Raw genomic sequence first — 22,982 nt, 5'->3', positions numbered from 1 at the left:
GGCTCTCGCNACGGGCCCGGCCGCCGCCGCAGCTCCCGCCGCTGCCGTTGCCGCGCTCCTTGCACACCTCGGGGCTCGGAGAGGTTCAACAACTGGTCCTCGAGCTGGGGCGATATTCTGCAATTCACGCAGCCCTCTGTGCAGTCGAGCTTTAGTTTGTCCCTCTGTGAGATGGGGGAAAGAAAGTCGCCTCGCAGGATGTTTGTGGATTTAGGGAACTAATATGTGAGACAAGCGTTTAATGCCAACAGGTAACATTTAATGGACTTGACAAGGAACTTCCTAAGCCTTATTTCACTTAATGCTCACGACGGCCTTTCTGGGGTTATCCCCCTTTACAAAAGCAGAAATCAAGGCTCAGGGAGATGAACTAATGTGCTTCAAATCATGGTGTAAAGCCCTGGTACTAGTATCTGTTATTTATTTCTTAAGTGTGAGCTTGTGTGTAATCAGTGCAGAGAGGATTTCGACTTACCCTTGGGTCACACCGTTAGAGACGTAACTCCGTTTTCCCTGACTCCTAGGCTGGTGTCCACTATGCTATGGACGAAATCCCGTTCTGGGGATGTGAGGGGTCCGAGGGAAAGGAAATTACTATGGATTTCTTGCTAGTATTGCCCGTTAGAATTTGATGAAAGTAGAGGACTCCAGGTCTCATGCACTACTGAAATTCTCTGGGGTTTTGGCTCATGGAAGGCTTAAGTCATTATAACAGGACTATCCTTCATTTTGTTTATAGCATATTCTTCCCCCCAAACCTTGCCTGTTCTCCACAGTGTTTAGATTTATAGCTCCTGGGTGGGGGAGGGGAAGCAGGAAGTGGCTCAAGTCAAGTGCTTCAACTCCTGCCTTCAAATAGGGTTTTATTTTCCTTATTTTCAGATAAGACGAAGAGGGATAAAAGTGAACTAAAATTAACTTTGGCAAGTGTTCTGGTTTTCCAGTGTGTTTGATCCTGGTGTGGGAAGTGTCTAAAAGTCAGGTAGGCCACATCTTGAAGTAGTCTCCTGATATTTGCATTAATTCTTGGGATTCTGGAGGTTTGTTGTGCTCACCTCTTTACAAAATTCTGGGTTTATTTATTTTTAAAAAATTTTCTTAAAGCGTTTTATTTATTTCTGAGAGAGAGAGAGAGAGAGACATCGTGAGCAGGGGAGGGTCAGAGAGAGAGAGAGAGGGCGTCACACAATCTGAAGACAGGCTCCAGGCTCTGAGCTAGCTATCAGCACAAAGCTCGATGCGGGGCTCGAACCCAAAACCCACCAACAGTGAGATCATGACCTGAGCTGAAGTCGGACGCTTAACTGACCGAGCCACCCAGGCGCCCCACAAAATTCTGGATTTAGAAGTTGTGGTTTGTAGGAGCTGGAAGGGGTCTTAACCGTCTGGTCTAACTTTTTTGTTTGCCTTGTCCCTTTTCCCTGTTAATTGAACACTGGAAAGGGGAAGTAAGTTGTCTGAATTTACAGACTGCCTTAGTGACAAATCAGAACTAGGATTCCCAGTCTTCTGCTTTGCAGTCCAGTAATAGTTACATTTCTACCATTCCTTGCCACCTTTTGAAAGGGCAATAAATTACATATTCAGGCCTTAAGACCAGGAATCCTGAGTATATTTAAATCACGAAGACGTTGTTTAGGTCTAGCCACTCTCCATGCTTTAGGTTTTGAATTAAAAGGAAGTGAGGTTTTGTGTACAGGTGTACTAGTTCTCATTTTTATTGTATGATTATTTATGGTTTATAGTACTCTTCAGGAATCATGATTTCATTTCTAATTAGTTCTGGGAGGGAGTTTTTAGAGTTTGCTTTACATCTCCTTTTTACAGCTGTAATTGAGAATGGAGACACAGCAGTCTGCCTTGGGGAATCTGCCTTTCTTAGATCACCAAATTAACAAGTTGTAAGGGCAGGACACCTTTCATGGGCAGAGGATTTGATGTGGCGTCATAAATTGAGCCACTTATTGTGGCCCTGTGAACCTGTTTACTTTCTGTAAACTCAACAGGCTTGTGTGGGAACTGTGAGAAATGACGTTGAAAGTCTATTGCAGTAGTAGAAATAATAGCTAATATTAAGTACTTACCATATACCAGTTCCTGGGCTGAGGACTTTCTGTGGGGTATCTCATTCCTCAGAGCAACTGTATGAATTAGGTATTAGCCCTGATTTACGGAGGAAGAAATAGGCTTAGAGAGGTTGTAGGACTTGATCAGGATCATGTAATTGATAACTGCAGACAGTATAACTTTAAAGCCGGTGTGGGTGTTTTTGTTTGTTTTTGTAAGAATATATGTAACCTAAAATTTACCATTTTAACCACTTTTGTATGGACAGTTCTCCGGCATTAAGTGCATTCACACTGTTTTGCAGCCATCACCACTATCCTTACCTAAACTTTTTTGTCTTCTCCAACTGAAACTCTGTACCCATTAAACACGAACTCCCTATTCCTTTCTCCCGCCAGCCGCTGGCAACCACCATTCTATTTTCTGTCTCTGAATTTGACTACTCTGGGTACCTTATATAAGTAGGATTATACATATTTTGTCCTTTTGTGACTGGCAAAGCTGGCACTCTTTTGCACCTCCCTTGACCTCAGGGTGCTTTGTAAATGCAAAATGATTAGCCCTGATCTGCTGTAGGGTATGGTATGCATTCCCAGAGCAAAATGATTAGCCCTGATCTGCTGTAGGGTATGGTATGCATTCCCAGAGCAAAATGATTAGCCCTGATCTGCTGTAGGGTATGGTATGCATTCCCAGAGCAGGAACAGAGGCCTGGTTTTACCTTTGGTTAAGCTCCTTGCCCCCCTTTCCTCTCCTTTGTGGATTGAAGTTCCTTATCACTGAAGCCCGTTTTGGAGATCTGTGCTCACCCCTTCTGTATCTTCCAAAGTGACCTTTTACCCTTGAAGTAGAACCCAGAGGACTCTCCACCCTTGTCTTGTTTGCACCTGCCTTTCTGACTGTCCAGTGTTTGGGCATATCAGGCTGCAGTGATCAAGAATAGCAATGCTATGACAGCTCGGATCAAAACTACTTAGAGGATGATTAAATGGATTACCTTCATGAAATGTTCTTTCTATGCCCTCTTTCTATAAAGTCACACAAGTGGGATTAGCTTTGGGTTCCTAGAGGGTGTTTATGGATACTCATTGTTTGCAGGTGGTTAAGATGAAGTTAAATGCATTTAGACTTTCAGAATTCCCTTTGGTTTGACTTTTTCCCTTTCTATGTGTTCAGGAGGTGGTGGGGTGGTGGAATGTGGTTTTTGTGAAGGATAGATGGAATTTTGTCCTGATACCTACAGAGGGTGGGAGTGGCAAGTATTCCAGAGATGAGTAATAGGGCAACAAACAGATCGGGGCATATTGCACTTTCCTTAAAGATCTGATGGCTTAGCATTGCCTATGTGTTAAGTCCAAACCCCTGAATGTGATAATGTCAGAATGTGTTGAATTGTTTATTGGTAGGATCTTGTAGTTGAGAAACTTTAAAGTCCCATTTTGGCTACCTGTTGAGATTCGGTTTCATTGGACATTTCATTACTTGAAAGTTTTCCATTTACAGGGAAATTAGTAAGCATATGACATGCACAGTCCTAAGCTTGGGGATTTGGGTCTATATAGGGTCGTGGGGAAGGCAGGCAAGGAAACAGGCCATGTGAGAAGTATGTGAATCGGGGTAAGCACTATGAGAGCATAGAGAAATGGTTACTAACCCAGACTTGGAGGCTTCTTCAGAGAGGTTGGCTAAGCCTAGATCTCAATAAAAACAGACATAAGGCAGGAGGAAAAGAGATTTGGAGAGTTGAGGAGGAGACAAAGATAAGACTAGGCCGAAGGAATAGCAAGTCTAGAGATGGTGGTGGAAATAGGTAAGGTTTTTGGCCATTTACTGTATTTATCAGGTACTACTCTCAAGTATTTAACATGTTTACTCTTTTCTTCTTATAACCACCCTGAGAAGTATATACTATTGTTCCCATTCTGTAGGTGAGGAACAGACCCAAAGAGGTTAAATACATCTCTCAGATTTCTCAAGATTCTTTTTTTTTTTTAATGTTTTATTTATTTCTAGGAGAGAGAGAGACAGCGACAGCATGAGCAGGGGAGGGTCAGAGAGAGAGGGAGTCACAGACTGAAACAGGCTCTAGGCTCTGAGCTGGCAGTCAGCACAGAGCCCGACATGGGGCTTGAACCCACGAACCGCGAGATCATGACCTAAGCGAAAGTCGGACGCTTAACCGACTAAGCCACCCAGGCGCCCCAGATTTCTCAAGATTCTTGAATGGATCATAAAACAAAAGATGGGGGAATGTGGCCTGAGATGAGAGGAGATTGGTAAGGTAGGTAGAGCAGAAACCAAGTCATTGAAAGAGGTTTGTTGCCCAGGTTGAGGAGTTTTAACTTCATATCAAAGTGATGCTCCTATGGGCATTTTAGAAGGCTACCTGTTTGGGGAGTGGATTGGAGGGCTAGAGTACCATAGGCAAAAATGACCAGTTAGGAAGAGACTTATTGTGGTTATATAGGTAGGAAATGATGATGTTTCCAGTGAAGAGAGAGAGTATGTATGTAGAAGGAATTGAGCAGTGAGACACAATCAAAGATTATTGGTGTTGAGAGTAGCAAGAAATCAGGGATGACTTCTAGATTTTTACCTAGTGCAGTTGTATAGGTGAAGATGCTGATTATTGAGGTGAGGACACAAGAGAGTCGTGGGTTTCTCATACAGGGTCTTCTTATATCTGCTTTCATTTACTTTCTAGTTACTGATCCTGGTTCTCCATGGGGAGGGTCAGGGGGTGGGGGTATGGGTGAGCGAGAGGCATTAGAGGCATTACACAACATATCTGGTAACTATTCCTGACTAAACTGGGTGATGTAAACACTAGTTTCTTCCCCTCCCCCCCCCATAAAAAAATATTTTGAGTGAGAGGGGAGAGGCAGATAGAAAGGGGGAGAGAATCCCAAGCAGCCTTAGTGCTCTTCGCGCGGAGCCAGACTCAGGGCCTGAACTCATAAACCATGAGATCGTTACCTGAGCAGAGATCAAGAGTCAGATGCTTGACCAACTGAGCCACCTGGGTGCCCCAATACTAGTTTAGAAAAGGAGGAAATAGTAGATCCCAGACATGCAGGCCCTGTGTAGTCCTGACGATTGCTTATGTTAAGCCAAGAACAGCTTACATTCTCTTTAGACATTGTCCTTTGATATTGCTCTCTCCATGTGCTCCTGTGGCCTTTCTAAGTCACTTGTGTTTACTACCTGCTAGGCACTGGGAAAACAAAGTTGAGTAAAAACAGGAGCTTGCATCCAGAAAGGCAGCAGATCTCAGTAGGTTAGCTAACAGTGGTGGAGGCACAGGGTGGAGAGTAGGGCGGGGCAGGTCAGGGTGGGACCAGATGGGGAGGGACCAAGGAGGAGTTTTATTATGATTCTAGATGGTGATTTAGACAATATATCTCTTGGAGAGGTATTTTCTTTCTTCCTTTCTCTCCTCCCCATTCTTACGCAGTGGTTGGGGGGGGTGGTAAGGGGGGGTTTTCATATGAATGTCTATAAAAACCTAGGTTGTTTTTTTTTTCTTTTCTTTTTTCAGTTTTAGCTTCATGTATAAAATGTACAACTTGAGCCGGGAAGATGACAGCAGTGATGTTAACTTGCTGACTTAACTGCCCATTAGGTACTGTAAGGAAAGTTTCAGACCTGAGATGAGGTACTGCTCATAGACTCAGGATTAGAGGGGACAGTGGGATAAACTGGGAACCTACTCATGAGCCTTAAGATCATTCAGTCTGGTCCCTGCTGTTATTTCGGTTTGTGGGTTTGGCCAAGCCCCTTTTCTNAACCGCGAGATCATGACCTAAGCGAAAGTCGGACGCTTAACCGACTAAGCCACCCAGGCGCCCCAGTGGTAAAATAATCTTAAGAGCTCCCTGAAATTCTGTAAAGGCCCAAAGGGTTCAGGAGCTGGGACAAAAATTGATTTTGAGGTTCTTCTCTAGTCACCTTCCCTTCCCTGCTTAAATGAATGACTAGAGATAGGCATCTGTCCAAATATCATTAGTTATCTTTTCCATTTCTATAACTCCCGCCCTTTTTTAGTTTTAGTATCTTTCTCTCTCTTCATAATGGCCTTCCTGTGAATAAATGGCTATATCTCATTGGAGGAGGGGAGAAAGTATGGAATATATCACTAGGTTCTGTATCTCCAAAAGGTCATTCAGGCTGTCCACTGCACTCCATACAGGGTTAGGGGTTGGGAGATTGTGGTTGAATACTTAAGAGTTTCTCTCCCCTCCCTGTGTCCCTCCATGTTTATTCATTTATCTTTGAGAGACAGAGAACACGTGACTGCGGAGGGGACAGAAAGAGTCCCAAGCAGCAGAACTCAATGCAGGGCTTGAACCCATGAACTGCAAGATCATGACCTAAGCTAAAACCAAGAGTTGAATGCTCAGCTGACTGAGCCACTCGGTCGCCCTGAATACTTAAAGAGTTTCTGAGGCTCAGAATATGTATTTGAAGTGCTCCACTGACCTGAAGTGCACATCTGGCTATTCCGACACGCCCAGTGTTGCTCCACTGGGGGAAATAGAAGTCAAGCTTTTGATGCTTGCCAAAGTCATGTAAATTGTAATTACCTGATATTCTCTGGGATCTGTCTTCCTGTCTAAAACTAGGGGGTTGGACTAGATAATCTTGGATGATATTTTTACTCTTAATAGTATGAATTTCTGGTTTTATGGAAGTGACTTAAGAATTCCTCTCTTGAAGGAGAAAGGGTTTTATTAGAGCATTGAGAATATGCCAGAGGGTTAAATTCTGGGTTCACGGGTACCTTCAGTATATAAATAGATGGATATTGCTTTTTAGATGGACAGATTGCTGAAAAATTGCTCGTGAGATGAATTTATCAGATTGTCTGCTGAGCTTCATTATAAACTTGGAGCTGTTGTCCCATGGACAAACTTGGAGTCTAAGGACTATATATTTAAATGTTTGGCAGACTGTTTAAAATCATAGAATAAAGAGAAAAATAAAAAACTGTATATAAGATTCCCAAACAGTACTAGACTGGAAAAACACTCTACCAGAAATTTGCATTTCCTTAGAGCTTTTGCTCTATGTGGTAGATGCCTCTATTGAGGTTACCTGGCCCTTGAAATGCCATCTGTAGACTGAATGATTCTGTTTGTTTGTTAGGGTGAAATGATTGCATTCTCTTTTAGAAGGCCAGGTTTATAAGGTTAATATTATTGGCCAGGTTTTCTTCATTCCAGAGGCGTTTATCTGGTATTTAGCCTTCTCCTGTTTGTTTTATTAAGGATTTTACTAAACCTAGTTAAAGTTACCGTGCATGTTGTCTGTTTATCTGTTTGTCTAGTTTCCTTTTAATTCTTTGTGCTAGTGAAAGCGCTCAGCAGTAGATTTAAAAGAATCATTTCCGTAACTCATTATTTCTCTAGGTCTGGGTTTCCTTTCTGGAAGCAGGATCATCCTATACTAAGAAGTCAAATGTTGCCTCCTTACAGGAACCATTGGGACTTTGTTCTTCCAGATAGCTGTAAGCTGGCACTAAGGAATGGTGTTGTCAATATAGTAATAATAGCTATGCCTGAATGAGAATCAGTTGAACACAAGAATAACTTTTCTTCAGGCCTTAAAGACTCACTCTAAGTTGGTTTTCACATAAATTAAAATGAACTATTGCTAAAATTAGGGTCTTGGTAGAGCTATCATACTGAGTAGGCTACCTAGATGTGATAGCATGATTATGCATATGTAACTGCTTTTCATCCCAAAGTTCAACCATTCTTTTCCAGGAATTTGGAGTACCTGCTATGTGTTCTCTTTATGGAGAACATGAAAACGAAGCAAGACCTGATTCTTGCCCTCAAACTACTTTCAGTTTTGAGAGAAGTACAGTAGGTCCTAGCTGCTGCTTACTCCTGCTGCCCTGGCCCAAATATTTGGGTTGAGGATTCAGACTAGAAATAACAAAATTGATGGATGTGTCACTAGGCAAGGAGACCTTTTTGAGTGTCTGACCTCCACTGTTTACATTTCTTTTTGCCCCCCTTTATCCTCTATTGCTGAGGTATCCCACACGCAGTATGTGAAGTCAAGAACGTTAGGGTAGGGGACAGCATTGTCCTTCAGGTTTGGGTGTCCAGACATTTGTCTAGTGCTTTCCCCATTCTCCTCACATCAGTTCTCTGGCCGGCTTCCAGAAAGATTTGAGATTGTCTAGCTTCTTATTTAGGAAGGAAGAAAATGAAGTTTCATATTAAGTTATTTTAAGTTTTATTATACTCAGTTTTCAAATAAAAAACTTCTTTATTTTGCTTGCAAGTGAATTATTTGAGGTGTGGTTTCTGCCATTTGCTCAATTTGTGACTTATTAATTGTGATTAAATTGTGGTTTTTGAAGCCCACCACCACTCTCTTCCAGTCTTCTTTGAACAGTTTGCAGCACGGAGCCCTAAGGAAATGGAGGGAACGTTGAACTTACCCTGATCTCTAAGGGCTCTTCCTCTTTTCTTGTTCCTACACTCAAAAAAGAAACGTTTTTTGGATGTTGTGTTGTGTTCCAACAATTTAGCATTGCCTGTGAGGTCTAGAAGAAGAGGAAATAGGCCTGTGCTTGTCCTCGAAGGTTGGAGATAATATTGAAATCAGTCATCCAGACTGTATGGAGCCCATTGAATACCTTCTTGGTGCTGTGAGGGATGTAAACATGTATGTATAGCATATTCTTGACTTCAGGGAACCTATGGTCTCTTTAGGGAGATAAGGTATGTATCTGACAATAAGGCAATTTGGTGTAGATAGCTTGATTTGGACGACTAAGGTCTACTCATGTTTTTTGGCACTATTTTGGCCAGGTATAAAATGGGGTTAATATTCTGTATCTTAACTTCCTCACAATAATGTCTAATGCAAGTTAGATAATTTTATTAAAAGTAAAAATAGTACCTTATAAAATCAGATGATGCAATTTATATGTGGAGATATATATAAAATGTGAAGAATACATGAGCTATTTGTCAGAGTTAATGGGTAAATGGCAGTGCCCTCCATAGAAGGAGAGATCTCTTTGGGCTGGAGTGATCAGGAAGAGTGGTCTAAATCAGACTCTAGGGCTGGAGAAAGAATGATAGAAGCATTTACTTAGACAGGGGGGCATTGATGAGGCAAAAGTCTTGGAAAAACTGTTAAAGGAGAGCAGTTAGTGTTCTCTAGCCTCAAGTCATAGGGTAGGTGTGTGTTCAGTGTTAGTAGTTATTACCAGTTTTCAAAGGCATACCACACTACACTCTTAGTAGTATAGGAGAGATTTCTGTTGTTCCACGTCCAGAAGCATTCTCTATCTTTTTCATTTTAAGTCCTGCTGGTTGGTGTGTAGTTACAGAATTGTGCTTTATAAACCATAGTATGAACTCTCAGATAGCAGTACTATGAAGAGATAAGATTGGGATTTCAGAGAAGGGAGAGATTGCTTCATTTCTGGGTGTGTGGTGCCCAGGGAACATTTAAGGTGGATTGAGTATTTCACTGGACTTTGTAGGGTAAAGATAGTGACCATATATTATCTGGGACCACTTCAGTTTCGTTTCTTTCTTTCTTTATTTATTTTTGGACCACTTCAGTTTCTAACATTCTGGCTGGTTGTGCTTAATAAATTATGAAACACCAGTATTTCTGTGTCTGGACTCTATCTGCTAGATACCCTGAAATCTCTTCTCAGTTGCTTTGCCCCTCTCCCTTCCTCTACCCCATTTTCCCAGAAAGTTTGGTCACAGGAGTTTTTAGGCTGTAGAGATGGAGAGAGGACATTGTGTATGATAGGAACAACTTGAACAGAAACACGAGTGACTAAATTGAATGGCATCCCTATTCCTGCTAATGAGCTGAGAGGGGAGGATGTGTCCATACTTTAAGGGGTGGGTGGTGATGCCTTCTCATAGCCTTCTGGAGCAGGTGGAAAAGGTCTGTTCCCAAGCCAATTTGTGTTTAAACTGAATAGGATGAGAATGACCTCTTTGCCTATAATTACATCATTTCTGGAAATAAATTAATCCAGCAAACAGTCATACTTGAAGTATGTCAAAAGAGAGTTTGTCTTTTCTTAGGGGGGAGGTGGTGAGAGGGGAATACCAAAATCTAAAGAGCTTAGTCTCTCAGAGCTCATCTATTACTTGTATATTTGCCCAGGGAAAAATTGCCATTTCTTTGTCAGCTTTTATCCTGCTGGGTGGACCCTAGCTGGGTGTTTATTTTCTGTAGTTTTACCAAATCACTTTGAAGGCTGGTGTGAACATTGATCATTTCTTAGAGCCTTTCCTCTTTGTTCTGTCAGCAAATATTAGAAAATGTACCATAAATTACCTGGTTGGGGGAAATGAGGTGGCTCTGCCTGCTCTGAGAGAGCAGCACTTCCATGTTAAACATTAGTTAGGTCTTGATCCTGTGTCAGGCTCTGGGGTATTTGTCAGGAGAGCCTGGGGATGTTAGAGCTGCCACTGGGGACATATACCAGAGGGTATTTAGGCCTTCTGTCAAGGAGACTAGTTGAGTACTTGATTAAAAATCTGATCTAGGTTCTAAACCTAACTCTGTGTTTCCTATTAATTGTTGCTGCCATGTATCGGGTGCCCACTGTGTTGAGATACCATGCTTGGTACCTTGTGTTCATACTAATGGAGGTGATGTTTATTTAAAGTTACTATATGCTAAGCTTTTTGTGTATGTATAGAAATCTTCATAAATCCTATAAGACCTATATGCGCAAATTTATGTATCATTTACATATGTAAATTTTGTATATCATGTATAAGTCTGTCTATATATGAAAATCATTTATTCTCCTTTCAGACTTAAGAAGTAAGTTCTGTTGGTCCTCATTATATCGATAGGAAACTGAGACACCAGGAGGTTAAGAAATATATCGTCACACTGCCAGTAAATGAAGTTGCCAGGATTTAAACCTAACCAATTTATTTATTTATTAGCAAAGACCATATTTTTTTAAATTTTTATTTATTTCTGAGAGAGAGCGAGAGAGAGAGAGCAAGCAGGGGAGGGTCAGAGAGAGAGGGAGATACAGAATCTGAAGCAAGCTCCAGGCTCTGAGCTGTCAGCACAGAGCCCGACACGGGGCTTGAACCCTCGAACTGCGAGATCATGACCTGAGCCGAAGTCGGACGCTTAACTGACTGAGCCACCCAGGCGCCCCAGTAACCGATTTATTCTTAATATGGAAAAATTTAACTATTTACAAAATAGAATAGATTAATGAAGCCTGATGTACCTATCACTCAGCTTCAATTCATGGTCAGTCATATTTCGTTTATACCCCTGCCTACTTCTCATTGTGTGCTTTGAAGAAAACCTCAGCTATCATATTTTATCCTTAAATATCACAACATATTTCTAAAGGATGACTTTAAAGAATAAAACCACAGTGGTGCCCGATTGGCTCAGTTGGTAGGGCACGTGACTTGATCTCAGGATTGTGAATTCCAGCTCCATGTTGGGGGTAGAGTTTACTTAAAAAACAAGAATCAAGATTATGTTCAAATTACCAGTTACCTCATAAATGTCACAGTCTTATTTTTACAGTTTAACTTAGGATAAGATCCACATATTTTAATTGGTTGTTACATCTTTTAAGTCTCTCTCTTTTTTTTTTTTTTAAGTTTATTTATTTGTTTTGAGAGTGTGTGTGAGCAAGCTGGAGAGGGACAGAGAGAGAGAGAGGGAAGGAGAGAGAATCCCAAGCAGGCTGCACCCTGTCAGCCCAGAGCCTGATGCAAGGTTCCATCCCACCAACCATGAGATGATGACCTGAGCTGAAATCAAGAGTCTCATTCAACTGACTGAGCCACTCAGGTGCTCCCGAAGTCTCTTAATTTGTAAGTTCACTTCTGTGTGGTTTTTGTTGTTGTTACTTTTATTTGTTGAAGTAACTAGATTGTTTTCCTTGTAGGGTTTTCCATGTTCTGAACTTCCTATAAATTGGTGGTTGTATCTCAGGGGCAAATATGTCTTAATCCTCATGGCGACTCTACAAAAAAAATAGGTATTCTTGTTTTGCAGATCAGAAAACCGACTAAGAAAGGTTGAGTGACTTGCCTAGGGCTTCCCAGCAACCTTGGATTTAAACACAGACCTTCTTGCCTTCAAAGCCTTCGTTCTTTGCTTTTTTCCACTCATCCATTCTCCAACCTTGGGCAAATCATTTTAAGTTCTCTGGGCCTTAAGTTTCTTTGATATGTACACTGATAAATTTTATAGGAGTAGTAGCTTATGTGTCTATTACCATTTGAGTGCCTACCATGTGATGGCATGGTACTAGATGTTGTGAGTGATACTCAGATGAATAGGTCTTCAGTGAGCAGGTAGTCAGCCAGGGACTTTAGGACCATACCCTGTTTCAGTCATGGAGCCTGTTTTGGACATGATGGGACTCTAGGAGCTTCCTAACTAGCCTTTCTGTCTTGTCCTCTTTCATGCCATACTCGTCCTCCCTGCTGCCAGGTGCCTGTTTCTAAAAACCATTTTTTTTATGTACTCCCCTGCTCATAAATCTAATTTGAGGGGCTTGGTAAATAAGAAACAAAGTTTTTCCAGCAATAAACCTTCCCTCCTTGGATTGAGTTCCTATTTCAAGGGCAGCTGGTCTTTTTTTCCTTTTGTTTGGCAAAAGTGTTATTGCTTTTATGGAAATGCTGAGGGAATCTGGAGATGATAGAAAAATTATGGAATAAAGCATGGGAATGCCATCTTGATTCAGGGGAGACCATGCATTTATCATTGAACTGTTCGCTCCAAGGACATCTGACTATGATGGAGCAGTTGTGCTCTTTTGCAAAGAAAAGGAACTTTTAGTTATGAAGTTTAGGGATAAAAGTTTTAAAGATACCTCTTTAAGGGGAACCAAGCTGCTGAACTTTAATTTTACTGGCTAGCCAATCCATTAAAATGGATGCAGTATAGGGGCACCTGGGTGGCTCAGTTGGTTGAGCGTCCGGCTTTGGCTCAGGTCATGATCTTGCAGTTTATGGGTTCAAGCCCCGCATTGGGTTCTGTGCAGGCAGCTCAGAGCTTGGAGCCTGTTTCTGCCCCTCCCCCACTCATGCTCTGTCTCTCTCTGTTTCAAAAATAAAAAACAAAAAACTATTAAAAAAATATGCAGTATATAGAATTGAAGTCATGTAGAACAGTGGCTTGGGTCTATAGTGATTTGGGTGGCAGACAGTCAGGACTGGGGTCCAGGCCCACATAAAACTACATGTAGTAAAGTCCAAAGTCCAGAGTAGTAAGCCTCAGGGCATTTGTATCCCTAGAGTGCCTTGTATGTAATAAGTACCTAATATCTTTAAATCTTTGTTAAAAAAATTTTTTTTGAAAGTGGAGTAAACCAAAGAAGGCTGTGGAATCATGGGTTCTATTTATTTAAGTTTATTTTTATTTATTTTGAGGGAGCATGAGCCTGCAAGTGGGGGAGGGCAGAGAGAGAGAATACCAAGCAGGCCCTACACTCTCAGCGTAGATCCTGATTTAGGGCTTGAACTCATGAACCTTGAGATCATGACCTGAGCCAAGAGTTGGATGCCTAACTGAACCGCCCAGGTGCCCCTGGAATCCTGGGTTCTAAAGCTCAGGAGCCCAGTGGTCCAGAACTCTGGATAGCTCCTTGGAAAAGCAGTTCCATTGACAAATTTAGGAGTCCTTACCAGACTCCTGAATCCTTTCTGTTCAGAAGTATTCAGAGGATCTTACCTTTAGATCAGGGTTTGCAAACTGGCAGCCCCTTGGGTTGAGTCTGGCCTGCATACATATTTTGTTTGACTTGACCTGCAGTGTTTTTCTGTATTGTTTTGAGTTGGACCCCAGTCTGGGGAGATTGGGGCTACCTTTCAGTGGAGATATCTTATTTGAGATCATTGGTCCTGGCAAGTGGGCTATGAGGGTAACTGATTTCTCCTGAAGAGGGAGGAGGGTTTTTTGATGAAGTAGCAGGGACTGGAACAATTTTCCTTTTCACAGAAGTCGGAATAGACTTCAGCTGTTCTTTAGACGGCTTCAGTCCCTGAGCCCTCTACCAGGGACTCCCTGTATTGTGATTCCTTGTGCATTGCCTGTTTAAGAAGCTTGTAGCTTGGCTTTTTTTTGGTCTTTGAGGCAAAGGGATATGGCTTTGATCTTTGAACACCAGCCCAGTTCGGTAAAATGCTTGTGTTTAAAGAATCACCTTCATTTCTGTCCATCTCACATAGTGTTTCCTCATTGGCTGGCTTCTTTATTCGGAGCTTATTTGTTCTCAAGTTTGTCAAAGCCCTCACCATTTCCTACTGTCTCTGTAATCCCCAAGCCTAGTGCCAGTTGCCATTTATCATCAGACTAGTACTTTTTTCTCTGAAACACTTGGTTACCTATACTTACTGCTTGGTCCTTTTGGGCCAACCCCACTCTAGATGGAACTCTTTAATATTGAAGGGACTTTGCCCAGTTATGGTGCTCTTAGTCTGCTGGGACTCGATGAACTATTTTCATTTTATTAGAAACTTTTGGTGTCCCTGTTGGCTAGTAAGTTTGTCTCTTTGCTTGTCTTAGGTCTTCACCAGGACAACAAAGTCACGGCTCAGTGAAACTTGTCCTTGTAAAATTAGCATTTTTTTGCAGTCTCTAACACTTACAAGCTAGAGGGGAAGTGGGTCCTGATGCCTTGTGAAAGAAACCATGACATCTAATACAAAACTGTTTTATTTAGGAGTTAGTCCCCGGTTTTTGTCCCACCAAGCTGCAATGAGCAGCAGCTCCTGTGTGTTGGAAGTAGGTGACTTTTTCTGAGTAAGTGACTTCTTGCTGCCTGTTCGCTTTGGCTTTTTATAATGTAAGATCATCATCTAGTATGTGGCACATCATGGCAATTTCTGTGACAACTGATTGTGATATCCCAGATAAAGGGAGGAAGCTAATAAATGTTTGGAACTCAAAAAGGATATTGGGCTAAGTTCTTTTAATGTTAGTAGAATTTTGAGCTGGAAAGGACTTTTCAGCAGCAAAAGCCTAATTAAATGTTTTCCTTTTACAGACCAGTCCCTATTTGACATCCTTAGCTTAGTATTTCTTCGTGTTCTCTATTCTGTATGGATTTTTGCCATTATATCTCACTGGACCATGAGCTCCACAAAGGCAGGAACCATGTCTGCCTTGTTAATTACTATTTTCCCAGTGCTTACCGCAGGACATAAGTACTTTTTGAGTGGATAAATTATGTTGAAATTTCTCATCTTGAAACACATCGCTTGAGTATTGGATGATCTGTGAAATCATAGGAAAAAACATACCTTTCTGAGGTGTCAGTGTACTCTGATTTTCTAGAATTGGATTAGTTTAAATATCATAACTAGTAATTGAAAAGTTTACTCTTAACGTTAAATCATGTTAGTCTGAATTTCTTCTAGATAACTTGAGAAGGCATCAAATAAATTACAGTAGGCCCTTTGACCTTTACCTCAGAGGGTTTAGAGTTGTGAATGAACTCTTTTTTTTAAAAGCTAGAAAACTAATTCTATATATACGTGTGTGTGTGTGTGTGTATAATGTGTGTATATATATATATATATATTTTTTTTTTTTTTGAGGGAGACAGAGGACAAGCTGGGGAGGGTCAGTGAGAGAGAGAGAGGGAGACACAGAATTTGAAGCAGGCTTCAGGCTCCAAGCTGTCAGCACAGAGCTTGATGCAGGGCTCGAACTCACAAACTGTGAGATCATGACCTGAGCCAAAGTTGGATGCTTAAACAACTGAGCCACCCAGGTGCCCCATTAGATAGATATATTTTTTAAAGTTTATTCATTTTGAGACAGAGCATGAGGGCAAGTGGGGGGGAGGGGCAGAGAGCAGGGAAGAGTGAATCCCGAGTAGGCTCTGCACTACTGGGGCTCAGTCTTGCAAGATCTCACAACCATGAGATCATGACCTGAGCTGAAATCCAGAATTGAATGCTTAACCAACTGAGCCCCTAGAAAACTAATTTTTTAAAAGCATGAGATCTGATCTGGAATGTTAGCAGTTAATTTAGTGGTTTTTAAACAAATTTGTGTGGGTAAAACAAAACACATCTCTGGCTTGAGCATTTGTTTGTGACCTAGTAGATAAACAGGTCTGCGTGGGAACTAGACTTTGGACAGAGTCAAGTAGATCATGGTGTCAGGGACAGTTGCCATTCTGAGTTTGGCTTCTTGGCTTCAAACTGGCCATGGTTTGGAGTGGAAAGAATGAAGTTACAACTTGATAGGTTAGGAACATTCCCACATTAAATATCTGGGGCATCTGGGGGCATCTGGGTAGCTCTGTGGGTTGAGCATCTGACTTCAGTTCAGGTCATGATCTCATGGTCTGGTGAATTCAAGCCCTATGTTGGGCTCTGTGCAAACAGCACAGAGCCTGGAGTTTACTTAAGATTCTGTATCTCTCTCTCTCTCTCTGCCCTCCCCCACTTACGTTCTGTCTCTCAAAGATAAATAAACATTAAAAATACTTTAAATATGATCCTCTGTGGGAAGTAGCTTCTATAAACTCATAGGCTATCTCAGCCCTTAAGACAGCTTCACCTTTACTCCCCTTGTTTTTCAGTTTAAACTCAGGTCCAGGGAAGGAAGGAAGCAGAGCTTTTCTCTAAGAACCTAAGCAGCCATAGGTCCTGGGCAGTCCCCACTTCAAGCTCCATATCTTTGTTGGGCGCTCCTGCCTCACATGCTCTTAGGGCGCGAGACAAGGTGTTTTGGCATACTTTGGGATTGTTGGTAGAGCTAGTCAAACTCCATTTTTTGGCATAACCCTATCATCGTGAGAAAAGGGAGAGTTGAGGTGGCAGTTAGTAATATGCTCAGTCTCATCTTAGCACAAAGGGACTATTTCTGTCAGTAGCATCAGATTGACCTTATTTTTTCTACATAGAAAGATGTAGAGGACAATTCAGCAACAAGGAGCCTCAGTGCCAAGATAGATTTGTCCCTCCTTATGCTTTCCTGCCTCTTTTGTTTCCTCCCCTCCAGCTCCTTCCTCCTTGAGCTGTCCCTTGTGCATCACCTACCTTTTCCTACTCCCCATCCCCACTCTTTTATTCTTTATATCTCTCTCACTGTTGCCTTCTCCTCCATGGGAAAATTCTTGTAATCCTCTGCAGTAGGCAGAGTCTGGGATTGGACCTGTTTCCAGGGTGTTTGAGAGGACTGGCTCTCAAGTAGGGCAACTAAGTAAAGGAGATTAGACATTTTTGAACTGCACCGTCTTATCCACCTCATCCCAGGTTGGAAAGGATAAAATCTCAACTCTGGGCTTGGCTGCGAGGCTCATACAGCCTGGTGCCACCTCACTTTGCTGCCTTCTGTCAGCAGCATGGTAATACCCACTGTTTCCCTGTGTTCCTGCTCAGTTCAAAATGACTTTGTTATTTGAGTGTTCCTCTGAGTAGAAAGCTCTCAGCTCCCTGCCCCCTTTACCAGATAAGCTTCTGTTCATTTTTTCAAAGCATTTCAAATGCCGTTTTCTCAGTGACGCTTTCCCTGATCACTCCATAAGCAGAATTAATTTTGGTCTTCTTTGCACTTTGCTTCTACTTCTGTGGTTGTACTCTGCTGTTGTATCACACTCAAATCTCCTCTCATTCATGAAATTGAGATCTTATGGGCCAGGGGACAGTGTACTACTTAACTCTGTTTCCTCTGTGTCTCTGTAACAGGCCTGGGACAAATAGTACTTGCAGAATGAGTAACAGAAATGTATGTGTACTGATACCCATGGAATAAAGTTGAATATTAAACACTACAGGTAAAATGTGACCGTGCTCTGGAACTTTATGGGATTTTTTTTTTAAAGATTTTTATTTTAAGTTTATTTCCTAGAGAGATCAACTGGGGGAGGAGGAGAGAGAGAGGGAGAGGGACAGAATCCCAAGCAGGCTTTGCACTGTCATTGTGGGAGCCTGATGTGGGGCTTGAACTCACAAACCTATGAGGTCATGACCTGAGCTGAAATCAAAAGTTAGACACTTAACTGACTGAACCACCCAGGCCCCCCCCCCTTTAAAAATTTTTTTTAAATTTTTTTTTTTTTTAATTTCTGAGAGAAATAGAAACCGCGTGAGCAGGGGAGGGTCAGAGAGAGAGGGAGACACAGAATCTGAAACAGGCTCCAGGCTCTGAGCTGGCTGTCAGCACAGAGCCTGATGTGGGGCTCAAACCCATGAACCGTGAGATCATGACCTGAGCCGAAGTCAGATGCTTAACCAACTGAGTCACCCAGGCACCCCTCCATGGGAGTTCTTGAGAGCTAACTTCTAATTAGGAGAAATCTTGGAAGTTTCTAAAAACTGGTAGCATTTGAATATATTCTTGAAGATTCAGAAGAAACTCAACTTGGCAAAGATGGTGGGAAGAACATTTCAGATGGAGGAAATGTTTGGAGTAAAAGCAGTGAGGAAATACAGAGGTCAGGCCTCACCACCTACTGTGCCCATCCCCTTAGCCAGAGTTCCTGTTAAGTGTGTGCTAAGTTTCTAGGCCAGCCTAAAGGAAATTCTCTCTCCTGTCTTTCCTACCTTTTTTCTTCTTTGTTTTCTTCTTTCCTTCTCTTCTCCTTATCTCTTTTTTTATGTCCTTTTTTTTTTTAATGTTTATTTTTGAGAGAGGGGGACAGAGGACCCAAAGCAGGCTCCACGCTGACAGCAGTGAGCCTGTTGTGTGGCTCAAACTCACGAGCTCTGAGATCATGACCTGAGCTGAAGTTGGGTGCTCAATCCACTTAATCACCTAGGCGCCCCCTCCCTAGCTCTTGTAACCTACTTGACTTTTTCCCCCCCTCAACCCTTTCCCTTTCTTTTATCTTCCCATTTCTCCAGCCCCCCCGCCCCCCTTTTCTTTAACTTTATTGTTGATCTTTCTCTACCTTTCTTCTTTCTTGCCCTCTTCCCCAAGTTACCCAGGAAATGCAGTCCTTTGGGTTGAAATGTGAATCAGCTATACAATATTTAACTCCAAATAAACACCTCCTTGTGAAGAAGTAATTGTGGATAATTACTTCTTATGTGTCTGTTGTGTTTTATTGGCGTTGACTTTTTTTTAACCTCCCATGATGCTGGGGGTGTCGTTATCATTTTTCTTTTTTTTAGTATTTGTCATAATGTCAATTTTAATGAGAAATTTCTGCAGACAGTGTTGCCCTTGAGTGGTATTAGCCTACAGGCAAAGCTAGGGCTGGATGAGTCAGATACGCTCAGGGATCTGTTTTCTCATGCGTACGAGTGTCTAGGCTATACACACTCCTTCCTGTCCCTACAAGTTCATATGCTTTGCAACACATAGACACAAAATTGAGTTACAGAGGTGCACACATTGCTTGTCTTCCATACACATCCGTACTATCTCCCTTAAACACCTTCTAATTATATACCCCCCCTCCTGCCATGTACCCACACATTTATCCTCCTGTACCCTCGTTCTACTGTTTTCTAACACTGCTCAGAATAGTATGTGTTGCAAAGGTATCTGCAAGCCTGTCTCACAGATACCACACTGTCTACTCCCTTACATATCCACACAGGTCTTCCCCTGGTCACAGACACATCTCCCTATACCTTGGGTCTCACACACTCCATACCACACCATTGCTCATGATTGCCTACATCTCTTAAGTATTTCTAATCTTCATAAGAGACATTTTACTTTCAAACTAGTTTGCGAAACTAATGGACCATTAGGAAGTCTGAAATATTTATGACAGACCCTTGTGAGGCCCCTTGAATAACCTTGTTATGTTTTGAATGGGGAAGTCTGGATCAGACTTCAGATAGCTGGTTTCTTCTAAAAGGCACTGTAATGACCCAAGGTGCATTTGAACCTAGGTGCAAACTGGTCCTGTGATTTCAGGGTTCACTTCTGTTGGAAGATGATCATATACCTGGTAAAAGAGAGCCACAGCCTATGTTCTAAATCAGGTTCTCTGGGGTAGGGCCTAGAAAATTATATAATAACAAGTTTCTGGAGCGCTTCTGTTGTGTAGCCAGGTTGGGAGGTAGTTATCAAGAGGAAAGAAATAGAAGTAAAATCTGCATTATCTTTTTTACCACCATCGACAAATTATCTTTTCTGGACCTCAGCTTTCTCACTTGTAATATAAACAAAGCTCATGCTCATAAAGAACCCTTTCAGCTCTAAAATTTTATGCTGCTTTATGATGAGTTCAGTCTGGGATCCTTTTCTACCACAAAAGAGTTGGTTCTCTGAGTCTACCCTGGGCAAGATCATTTCAGGCTTTGGCCAGAGGCCAGCAGAGGCAGCGTAGGCCCTGACCTTCTGTCAGAAGCACTGACACAGGTCCTAATTAGAAATGGATCAATATGGGCCTGCAGCCAGGCCTGGGGAGCCTGGGAGAAGGCTTGAGCAGTGCTCCTAGCTAGGGAGAATCTGATTACCATGAAGTGGCTTTGGTTACACTTGTCAACACTACAATTCTGCTGATAATAGCCCTCTTCCCCTGGGACCAGTGGACAGGGCTGCCCTGAGCAAACTGGGAAGTGGTTAATTTGTATCCCCCTTTGATATGTTTTCCTCACTTCTGTCAACTTACAGTATGATGCTAGGTACATAGGACAGGTGCCCTCCTCAGATGGAAAAATCACTTATTGAATACTAAGTGTTCAGTATTGGTTTAAAGCTCCTTTATGTGTTTATTTCTCCTAATAGCCTACAGGGATAGGTTAAAAAGGGAAACTGAAGCTCAAGAGCAGTGAAATGACTTGACTGCCCTGTGTTACATAGCATGTTCTTTATTGAACTACATTACATTTCTGAGCATTTGCAACACTGATTCCAAGCTGATGAACGGTCTTCTACTGGAGCCATCCCTTACCTTTCTATATAGATTAAACTGGAGCTCAGGCCTTCTCCCTGGAGCCCTTCAAAGACTGGAGGAAATTCTTTAAAATCATTGGTGAGGAGGATGGGGGGAGATGCTCTGCTTTCTTTTGCTTTCTCATTTTCTTTCCAAGGTCCCTAAGGAATGAGCAGACTCTAATGGGAAAGATCAATCATCATTTGGGATCAATGGGAGGACTTCCTCCTGCATGGAATGCAGAGTCAGGTTTCTGAACTGGCTGTGTGCAAGGAGGGGGTAGGGACTCATGACTGGATATTTCTAGGTGTTCTAGAACCTGAGGGCTTAACATGTTCAGCTACCAGTGTGGTCATTCAATTTGTTGAGTATTTCCAGTGTCTCAGGGCTTGTGCTAATGCTGAGGATTCCCAAACGAAGACCCAGTCTCTGCCCTGAAAGACCTCATAATCTAGCATCAGAGTCAAAGAAACCATAGTATTTTGTGTATGCCTTAATGGAGGTGTGTGCAAGGGATTCTGGGATTGCAGAGGCATGAAGATGGGCTTTTTTGGGGAAGATAACTTTGAAGGAAGAGGAAGAGTTGAGGCAGGCAGAGCAAAGAAGGCCACTCCATACTAGGGAATTAGCACAAAGAAAAGCATAAAAATGTGACCAGGAACTCCTGACAAAGGGCTGGACATTAATGCAGTCCCTAACATGTAGCAAATCAGGTTGACAGCCCTTAGCTCTTGCCCCTTGCCAAACTTGGGGCTGTTAATTTAGCTATTGAATGACAGTAACACAGGAGCAGCAGGCAGGAAGGAGGAGGTAGATTTATTAGCAGGTGCTGACTGGAACTTTAGGGGAGGAAATGAAGGAAGCTTAAGAGCAGCAGCCCTCTGTCTTCTGAGCCAAGCCTACAGAGGTGCTGGGGCTTCTAGGCAGTGGTTTGAAAGCTCATCTGGCTCAGGCACATGTCTTTGCTTCTCCCATGGCAGAATCCTCTGCTCCACTCAGCCTGCCCCTCCTTTCTGTGTTCTTTAAAAAAAGAAATTAATGGAATCTGTTCAAAATATCCCTGAAATGAAATTACATTTTTAACGCTAATTACCCTAATTAAAACTTGACAGCCTTAATCCTGGAATGGCAGATATGCTAAGTACCCCATGCCTGTGACAAGCTCAGTTACCCAGATGGAATGTTGCTCTGTTCTGGGCTTAGGAGAAACATTCTTTTGTGTGTTTGTTTGTTTTTTTCCCCATCAGCAATTTAGTCTTTGTCCTCACAGCTTCCCCAAGCTAGGAAAGCTGTAGGCTTGCCCAGGACCTTTAATTTAGGTAGACATCTTTGTATTCAGAGGTGATACTCCTGATGATTCTTAGCACATACCTTTGAGTTTCCTCTTTAGTTGAGGTTGGACTGCATGCTGTGACCCTCTCCCTCGTGAAATCCCCTGTCTTCAGAGACCAGAGAACTGTGCTTATTAGAAGGCTGTCTACTGAAGTAGGGCTAAGTATGGGTCTGGATCAGTTTATGGCTGGTATTGAGGATACAGTTTGAGGTCAGGGACAGGGAGTTCTGTAAGTAAGATCTCTTCTCTTCACACATCTCACATAGGCTAGAACCTAGTAAAATGCTTGGTCTTTTTTTTTTTTTTAATTTTTTTAATGTTTTTATTTTATTTTTGAGAGAGAGAGAGAAGAGAGCACTAGCTGGGGAGGGGCAGAGAGAGGGAGACACAGAATCTGAAGCAGGCTCCAAGCTCCGAGCTGTCAGCACAGAGCGCGACGCGGGGCTCGAACCCAAGGACTGTGAGATCATGACCTAAGCTGAAGTTGGACACTTAACCGACCGAGCCACGCAGGCGCCCCTGAAATGCTTGGTCTTAATTAGTTACCCGGTCAGTTCCAGGGCACACAATGGGGAGGGAGATATGGGATATCTTGAAGTAGACTGAAGGCTTTGATGCTGTGAGTCATCTCATGATTCTGTTAGAAACAAAGGTCCCTGTGTTCTAGTGACCTCCTTTCAGTGTAGAAGCCTGTTCAGCCAGTGGACACTGAGTGCTATGTGAGGTACTGCAAGG

The 22,982-nt window shown here is 42.4% G+C and overlaps 1 protein-coding gene across 7 annotated transcripts in view; it reads left to right on the top strand.

Moving 5' to 3' along the window:
- Positions 1–22,982, top strand: part of RALY (RALY heterogeneous nuclear ribonucleoprotein) — a 77,236-nt gene that overhangs the window by 582 nt on the left and 53,672 nt on the right. The window contains exons 1-2 of one of the 7 annotated variants that reach the window (XM_077769311.1): positions 87–251; positions 883–982. The exons of 3 other annotated variants lie outside the window; for them this stretch is intronic. The gene's annotated coding sequence lies outside the window, so the exon portion shown is untranslated. Of the gene's footprint in view, positions 1–86; positions 252–882; positions 983–11,708; positions 11,925–22,982 lie in introns of those variants that run through there. 3 more of the 7 variants (XM_077769312.1, XM_077769310.1, XM_077769313.1) reach the window with 3 other exon arrangements.

This window comes from Crocuta crocuta, unplaced genomic scaffold, assembly GCF_008692635.1.
Source record: "Crocuta crocuta isolate KB4526 unplaced genomic scaffold, BGI_CrCroc_1.0 scaffold445, whole genome shotgun sequence".
Taxonomy (NCBI): Eukaryota; Metazoa; Chordata; class Mammalia; order Carnivora; family Hyaenidae; genus Crocuta; species Crocuta crocuta.
This window is presented reverse-complemented; position numbering and strand designations above follow the sequence as displayed.